Source organism: Chenopodium album, chromosome 7, assembly GCF_948465745.1.
Source record: "Chenopodium album chromosome 7, dcCheAlbu1.1, whole genome shotgun sequence".
NCBI classification, from domain to species: Eukaryota; Viridiplantae; Streptophyta; class Magnoliopsida; order Caryophyllales; family Amaranthaceae; genus Chenopodium; species Chenopodium album.
In genome coordinates, this window is record NC_137840.1 from 56,930,499 (window position 1) to 56,939,704 (window position 9,206).

General features: G+C 40.8%; 1 non-coding gene across 1 annotated transcript; it reads right to left on the minus strand.

Moving 5' to 3' along the window:
- Positions 1-554: 554 nt before the first annotated feature.
- Positions 555-661, minus strand: LOC145641201 (small nucleolar RNA R71). Its single transcript, XR_014115263.1, has one exon. It is a non-coding gene; the product is annotated as a small nucleolar RNA R71 (small nucleolar RNA).
- Positions 662-9,206: the final 8,545 nt, after the last annotated feature.

The window sequence follows — 9,206 nt, forward strand, 5'->3', positions numbered from 1 at the left end:
TCAGGTGTTCCAGATTAGGTTACATTCCATTCGATCCTGAGATCGAGCGCTCGTTCCATAGGCAAAGGAACCTTTATAGACAAATTCTGGTGGGTTCTGAGGAAGACAACAATCGAAGAGACCCTCCCTCTGATTCTAGCGACACAGAAATTCCTTCAGATTCAGAATCAGAGATGATGGCCCAAAAGAAGCTCAGTGACTACACGCAGCCAAAGCTCACAGATTTTCCGCACCTTACTCCCAGTCCGGCTCTTGATGGAGTTCAATTTGAAATCAAGCCCCAATTCATCACTATGATAGAGAGGAATCAATTTAGTGGAGCTAAGGGTGAAGATCCTAATCTTCACATTGCAGATTTTTGCCAATATTGTAACACCATTAGACAAGCAGGGGTCACGCAGGATCAAATCAGGGAGATTCTTTTTCCCTTTTCATTATGTGGCAAAGCTAAATTATGGTTTAATGATTTTAATAGAACTACACTTGGTATTACTGACTGGGAAACTCTTGCCTTGAATTTCTATAATAAATATTACCCTACAAAGAGAACAACTGTACTAAGGAGTGCTATTCAGAACTTCGCTCAAGAAGCCGATGAAACTTTATATGAGGCTTGGGAGAGGTTCAAGGATCTACAGAGAGAATGCCCCCACCACAATCTAGCACAATGGCAATTGATCCAAGCTTTCTACAATGGACTTGGAAATTCATCTAGATCAATTCTAGATTCTGCAGCTAGTGGGAGATTCATGAATTTAAATGTGGACGATACCGGACAGGTTATCGAAGATATGGCAATACACAATTCCCAATATGGGAATCCGAGAGGGTTTGCAAATAAAAGAAAGCATAATGTCGATTCCGTATCCTTTTTGCAAGCTCAATTAACATCTATTTGTCAAAAATTAGATAATCTTACTACTACTCCTAACTCTGTATCTACTGTTTCTGCTGTTGCTAACAATGAAGCTTTTTGTGAAAATTGTGGAATTGTAGGGAATTGGGAGCAAGATTGTAGGAGTTCCATGGAACAAGTTAATGCCTTCCAAACCTATAGGCAGAATAACCCATGTTCCAACTCTTATAATCTTGGTTACCGGAACCATCCATATCTTTCGTACCAGAGTACCGATGTACAAAACCCTCCAGCTCCACAATAAACACAACAGCAGAAATGTTACCATCCAAATTTTGGCCAGAAAAGCCAAGCACAACCCTCATCATCTTCTGACCTTGCTATGACAGAAATTAGAGCAATGCTTACTAACATGCAAAAGCATATGGAGAGTAGGGATGCGCAAATTGATTCTATTTTAGCCCACAATAAAATCATGGATAATCAAATTGCACAACTTTCATCTACCCTACAAACCCGTCAGCAGGGAGCTCTACCATCACAACCAATCCATCCCACAGATCATGCCAATGCAATCACTCTAAGGAGTGGTTCACATTATGATGGACCTCCTATGCCAAAGGAAGATAGACCAATTCCTGATCCAGATTCCTCTATACCAAACGCTAATCCTGCTAACCCTGTAGGGATACAAACAGATACTAACCCTTCTAATGTTTCTTTGCAGGGTAAATCTCAGGATAAGGGAGGAGATGTTCAGAGCCCGGTTATCAAACTACCGTTCCCTAATAGACAATTGAAGAGTAAGTTTGATAAACAGTTCGGTAAGTTCTTAGAGGTTGTGAAAAACCTGCAGGTAACAGTTCCTTTCACTGATTTAATCACTCAGGTTCCTGCATATGCTAAATTTATGAAAGACATTCTGACTAGGAAAAGGGCCTTTAATGAGGTAGAAACTGTAGCTTTTACAGAGGAGTGTAGCGCCTTATTGAAAAATAAATCCCCTCCTAAATTAAAGGATCCCGGTAGTTTTTCTATCCCTTGTCATATAGGGAATATTTTTATTGATAAAGCTTTGTGTGATTTGGGTGCCAGTGTCAGTGTTATGTCATCGTCTGTCTGTGCTAAACTTAATATGGGAGAATTAAAAGTTACTAATATAACTTTGCAAATGGCAGATCATTTTGTAAAATACCCCTAGGTATTTTAGAGGATGTCCCTGTCAGAGGTTGTAAATTTTTTATTCCTGTTGATTTGTTGTTTTAGACATGGTGGAGGATACACAAATACCCATTATATTAGGTAGGCCTTTCCTCCATACTGCAGGAGCCATTATTGATGTAAAAATGGTAAACTAACCCTTTCTGTTGGTGATGATAATGTTACTTTTAATTTAGGAAAAGTTTTGAAAGGGCCTATGCTAGAGGAAAATTGTTGTTGTATTGATGTAATTGATATAATGGACGATATTTGTGATGATAGCTTGCCACAGGTTCTTGCAAGGGATCCTCAGAGGAAATTCTTTGTGGGAATTTATCTGCAGATAATGCAAGCGTCTGGGGTAATGAAGTACAGGATATTGAAAGAGCTCGTTCCTTAAAAGAGTTAGACCCCAAAGAGACATTGAAGGTAGTAAATTTAGTTCAGGAATCAAAACCTGCAGAGATCAAGAAACCTAAACTAAAACCTCTCCCTTCTCACTTAAAATATATTTTTTTCTAGATGAGCAGGAACTATACCCCGTGATCATCAGTACTGCACTTAATGACCTACAAACTTCCCAACTTCTAGGGGTTCTTCAAACCCATAAGAAAGCAATTGGGTACAGTATTGATGATCTCAAGGGTATTAGCCCTGATTTTTGTATGCACAGGATACATTTAGAGGATAACTATAAGCCCTGCATTCAACCCCAGAGAAGATTGAATCCTAACATGCAGGAAGTAGTCAAGAAAGAGGTTATAAAATTACTCGAAGCAGGTATTATCTATCCTATTTCTGACTCCAAGTGGGTAAGTCCTGTGCAGGTAGTGCCTAAAAAAGGTGGGATGACTGTGATAACTAATGAGAAGAATGAATTAATTCCCACTAGAACTGTTACAAGGTGGCGTATGTGTATTGACTATCGTAAACTAAATATCGCCACAAAAAAGGACCACTTCCTTCTCCCCTTTATAGATCAAATGCTTGAGAGGTTAGTCAACCATAAGTTCTTTTGCTATTTGGATGGGTATTTGGGATTTTTCCAAATTCCGATTCACCCTGAAGATCAGGAAAAGACAACCTTTACATGCCCTTATGGTACTTTTGCATATCGTAGGATGCCCTTTGGTTTATGTAATGCTCCCGCTACCTTTCAACGTTGTATGATGAGCATCTTTTCTGATTTCATAGAGTCTATTATGGAAGTTTTTATGGATGATTTTAGCGTGTATGGTTCTTCATTTGATTCATGTCTAATAAATCTCGCTAAAATTTTAAAACGATGTGAAGAATGCAATTTGGTATTCAACTGGGAGAAATGTCACTTTATGGTGACAGAGGGAGTAGTTCTAGGTCACATTGTATCTGACAAGGGCATACAAGTAGATAAAGCTAAAATTTCAGTGATTGAGCAATTACCTCCCCCAATTAATGTTAAGGGAGTTAGAAGTTTCTTGGGTCATGCGGGGTTTTATTGTCGCTTTATTAAAGATTTTTCTAAAATTGCTAAACCACTGACTCAACTTTTGCTCAAGGATGCCCCTTTTATTTTTACTGACGAGTGTCTTGAGGCTTTTAACAGGATTAAGCAGGCTTTGATATCGGCACCCATCATATGTGCTCCCGATTGGAATCTCCCTTTCGAGATTATGTGCGATGCAAGTGACTTTGCACTAGCTAAGAGCCGTGCTCGGACAAAGAAAGGACAAAGTTTTGCACGCTATTTATTATGCAAGCAAAACTTTGGATGAAGCCCAAGTCAACTATGCCACTACGGAGAAGGAGTTCCTTGCTGTTATATATGCTTTAGAAAAATTTAGATCATATCTTGCATGTTGGTTCTAAAGTCATTGTTTTTACTGACCATGTAGCTTTGAAGTACTTAATAGCTTAGCTAAGGCGGAATTGAAGCCTAGGCTACTCCATTGGGTTCTTTTGCTCCAAGATTTCAATATCGAAATAAAAGATAAAAAGGGAGCAGAGAACGTAGTGGCAGACCACTTGTCACGTATCAGGTATGATGAGGGTAAGGATTCTCTTCCTATAGATGATTCTTTCCCTGATGACAACCTATATGCAGTTGTAGAGCAACACCCATGGTATGCTGACTTTGCTAATTATTTAGTGGGTGGTACTCTACCTCCTGACTTGTCCTACCAACAAAAAAAGAAATTCCTTTCTGATGTTAAACATTATTTTTGGGATGATCCTTTTTTGTTTCGTGAGTGTGCACATGGATTATTTCGCAGGTGTGTTCCCGAATGGGAAGTCCACGGTGTGCTTACAAGTTGCCACACTTCACCATATGGAGGAAAACATGGCCCCAATAAAACGGTGGCCAAGATTAATGTGTCAGGTTTCTATTGGCCTACCATGTTTAAGGATGCTAACATTTTTGTGCAGGCTTGTGACTCTTGCCAGGGGACTGGCAACATCTCGCAGCGGCATGAGATGCCTCAAACTGGAATTTTGGAAGTTGAAATTTTTTATGTTTGGGGTGTTGATTACATGGGACCGTTCGCTTCTTCATAAGGGAACCGCTATATACTTGTCGTCGTCGACTATGTATCCAAGTGGGTTGAGGCCATCGCTACTCCTACTAATGATGCCAAGGTGGTCCACAGACTTTTCAAGAAGATCATATTTCCAAGATTTGGAGTGCCTAGAGCTATAATCAGTGACGGGGGATCTCACTTTCATGAGCGAAAGTTAGACACCATCCTCAAAAAGTATGGTGTCTACCATAGGATAGGTTTAGCTTACCATCCCCAAACTAGTGGCCAAGTTGAAGTTTCCAACCGTGAGATTAAGGCCAATCTAGAGAAGGTGGTGGCAAAGTCAAGGAAAGACTGGAGCGATAAGTTGGATGATACCCTTTGGGCGTACAGAACTGCGTTTAAGACCCCTATAGGTACTACTCCATATAGACTTGTGTACGGTAAAGCATGTCATCTCCCGGTGGAATTAGAATATAAGGCATATTAGGCTATTAAGGAGCTCAATTTGGATGCCAAATTAGCGGGAGAAAAGAGGTTACTTCAACTTAACCAACTCGATGAGTTTAGGTTGACGGCCTGTGATATCGCTCGTGTCTACAAGGAGAAGACAAAGAGATGGCACGACAAGATGATCCTTCCGAGAGAATTCAAAGAAGGTGATAAAATGTTGTTGTTCAACTCTAGACTTAAGCTTTTTCCAGGAAAGTTGAAGTCAAGGTGGTCGGGTCCTTTTACTGTCAAAAGGGCTAATAAATTCGATTCTGTGGAGGTATTCGATGACCATGGTAACGAGTTCAAGGTTAATGGCCAAAGACTCAAGCTATATCATGAGGAGGCTACGATTGGTTCAGTTGAATTACTTCACCTAAGCGGTTCCGATTCATTTTGAGCTTCAATGTGGTAAGAGGGTCGCGCGGGACCTAGATAAACCAGCGCTTTGCGGGAGGCAACCCGTATTTCTTGCTTTCTAGACTAGTTTTTATTTTATTTTATTTTTATTTTTTTTAGAGAGGTGAGGAGAGCGAAATTTTACCTTTCATAAGTGTTTTGTACAGGTATTAGATAATAAAGTAAGGAGTTTTCAAGAGAAAAAGTTTGAAGAAAAAGGAAGCTTCCGATTGGGTACGGGCCCGATCGGGCGAGGCTCGCCCGATCGGGCGCGCATCTTGCCCGATCGGGCAAGGAGTCCCAATCGGGCGCAAAATATGGATTTTATCGAAGCTTTAATTCGCCCGCCCGATCGGGCGCGCAAGGAAGGAAGAAAATCAAGGGAAATTTCGCCCGATCAGGTGAGGCTGCCCGATCGGGCGGAATTTTGGAGAAATCGAGTGACACAAAAAGAAATGTCGGGCGAAGCTCGCCTGATCGGGCGAGCAAAAAGGGCGATTTTAATGTTCGAGTTCGCGCCCGATCGGGTGGAGGTCGCCCGATCGGGCGCGCACTTCATACTTCACCAGAACATACCTTCGCCCGATCGGGCGCGCCTATTTTTAGGTCCGGGTTATATTTCTTTCCCCTCCTTTCTTTTCTCTTTCTTTCTTACTTCTTCTTCTTCATTCACACTTTCTCTCTCTAAAACCTCCATTTTCAAACCTCCAAACTCACTTTCCTTTCAAGATCTCCTCAAATTCATCCATCAAAACTCAAAATTTTTTACTTATTCTTAATTCTTACACCTTCCTCTACATTTTCCACCAACTTTCTACCACTTTCTCTCAAGATTTCTCAAAACCCTTAGAGAGAGAAAGTTTCAATTCCCAACTTTTTCACTACAAATGGATTCAAAGAGATCTAGAAAACAAAGGGGTGAAAGTTCTAGGCAACAACAACAACCGATGGTCGACCCGGAGCTTCAAATACCGGGATGAGAGGAAGTTGTTATTACCTCAACGGAACAACGAGCTAGGATGCTCAACCTCATCCAGAGGCAGGTAATCTCTACTCGATTTGTTCATCATCCTACATTGTCTAGGCTAGGTCTTGATAAACCTGTAGAGAAATTGTTTAAAGGTATAGGAATGAGTGGATTTTTCCAAATGCATTATGATACCTATGATTATTTGACATTAGAATTTATTTCTAGCTTCAATGTTATTAAAACTAATGTTTTAATCACTCATGTCCAATTCCGATTGCTAAACAATGATGTACGATTAACTTTAAAAGAATTTGGTAATTTTTTTGAGCTTAAATCGGAAAAACCTATTGAACCCTCCCAAGACCACATTGCCGTGGTCTACAAGAGACTCACCGGGGAGGGTTTGCTTAACTTCCAACACGCCAAAGGGACGTGGATTCAACATCCCGTCCCAAAGTTTTGGCAAAGGTTTGCCGGCCTCACAATCTTTGGGAGGCATGAACCGGAAAACGTTAGGAGGGATGAACTTGAATTATTGGCTTCCTATATGATTCCTAATGCTGAGAAACTTAACATACCAAATAGGATAGCCCAACATTTTCAAAGGGCGGCCAATGCGGCCGGGGGGGGGGGGGGGTAGGTCTAGGGCGCCTATCTACTTTGGGGGGTTGCTGACCCATATAGCTGTGAAACACCTAGGATGGAACCCGACCGGGCATAGGAAAGTGGAGGGTTCTACCCTCATGGACCTATCATACTTAGGGGGCCTAAACTGGGTGCAACCTATGGGCGATGAGACTTGGTGGATAGTCCACCGGGAATCGGGTAGGAGAGACCAAGCATTTACACTACCCAACCCCGCCTTGACCAAATTTGAGAAGGGGAAACATTCCTATACTTTTGAGATAAACGGTCAAGGCGAGGTTCAAGAGCCTCACCTTTCACCACAACCCTACCATTCCCCCAACACCATTCACCACATTACCAACCACCACCACCCCATCCCTACACCTATGGCATGCCCACCTCCTCTGTTGATTATAATATCGACCCCCATGCCCCTTATGACTTTTTGGCTTTTAGAAGCCAACTTGACCGCATAGAGAGAGGGCAAGGGAGAGTGGAGGGCATGGTGAAAAACCTAGACTCTAGGTTAGGCACTTTAGATAGGAGGGTAGGTCATGTAGAGAGGAACCTCGAGAGGGGTTTATACCCTATGTATGATGACTATGCATGCCGAGGGGCTATTCCCCCCGAGGCTTTAGTTCCCGATTGGTTCTAATACCCCCAAGGAGGGTATTCGACCCCCTGAGCTTTTGGTACTTATGTGGACTACTCTTCAGTCCATGGATATGGGGGCGATGCTCCTTTTGGGGGTATGGGGGGGAATGTAGACCCTAACTACTTTGCAGGCGGTTCGGGCTATGGTGGTGCTGGAACAAGCCAGGGTGGTGCCGGCTCGAGTTATGGAGGAGGCTACGAGAGGATGGATGATGACGAGGAGTAGCTTCTCCTAGTTACACTCCCAAGTCAATGAGGGCATTTCTTGATTTGGCTTGGGGGGAGATTTCTTGTACATATGGTAACTCTTTCTCTCTTTTCTCTATTTATTGCTTTTCTAGTATAGATTTTATTGCTTTCTAGTGTAGTTTTTATGCTTCCATGTGTCCCATACTTGGAAAATATTGTTTTGATTCTTGGTATATGATAATGAGCTTTGTGAATTTGTTGATCATGATTTGAATTTTAATTGTTTGGATGCCTAAACATGCGTCAATTTTGCCAACTATTTGTGAATATAGTGCTTAACTAGTTGATTTGGTTAGGAATGTGTGATAGTTCCTGGTATGTCAAGGAATTTGAGTATTGGTTTGCAACTATTAGTAATGTTTGTATGGCTCAATATTATGCACATTGAGGAGGACGAAGGCATTTGTTCTCTTAGGTAGCCTTCAGACGATATTAGATACATTTGTTCTCTTCTTGTTACCCATGTTGTTGCTTGTGCCCTTTTTATTCTTTATTTAAACACATTACAAGCCTAAATGAGCCCCATTGGTTACTAGTCCCAAGCTTGGCTTGGGGGAGCTATTAGTTGGTGAGGTGAGGGAGTTGTGGTGTGCATATTATTTGCACAATGTGGGAATAAAAGAAGAGTGATTGTTCTTTGATATTATGATTGGAAAATATTGATGTTTTGTGTTTCAAAGTTGAAAATTTCCAATATGAGGTAAAAAGAAAAAAAAAAGAGCAAAGAAAAAAAAATTGTTGTTTCAAACATTCAAATCTTCTATTTGAAGGTTGCTCAAGAAAAAAAAAAAAAAATTCAAAAGAAAAAAAAAAGGTTCAAAGTTTGAAAAAAAATAAAAAAGAAAGAAAAAGAATAAGTAGTTCAAAGTTTGTTTTAATTCACTCTATTTCATATTATCATACCTTGTGAGTGAATATGTAAGTGTTGGGATTGTGTTGTGTATATGATTGTTTGGTGAGTTTTTGTGGAGTTAAGTTGTGATTGGAGATGTTTTGGTCATCACTTGTTTTTGACCTTGGGTTTTATTAGGATATGGCTCCCTTAAGCATGGTTTTACTCTCACATTTTCCCAAATTTATTCTACCCTTTACCCTAGCCTTACATTACAAGCTTTAAAGACCTTCCGACCTTTGTGCATAAGAGTTGTATGAATGTGAAAGTGTTTCTTATCAATGCAAGTTATGATTTGACATATTTCGAGTCGACTAGTAGGTTGAGCGTTCATTGCTTTAAACACATGACAGTGTGAGTTGGGAGGGC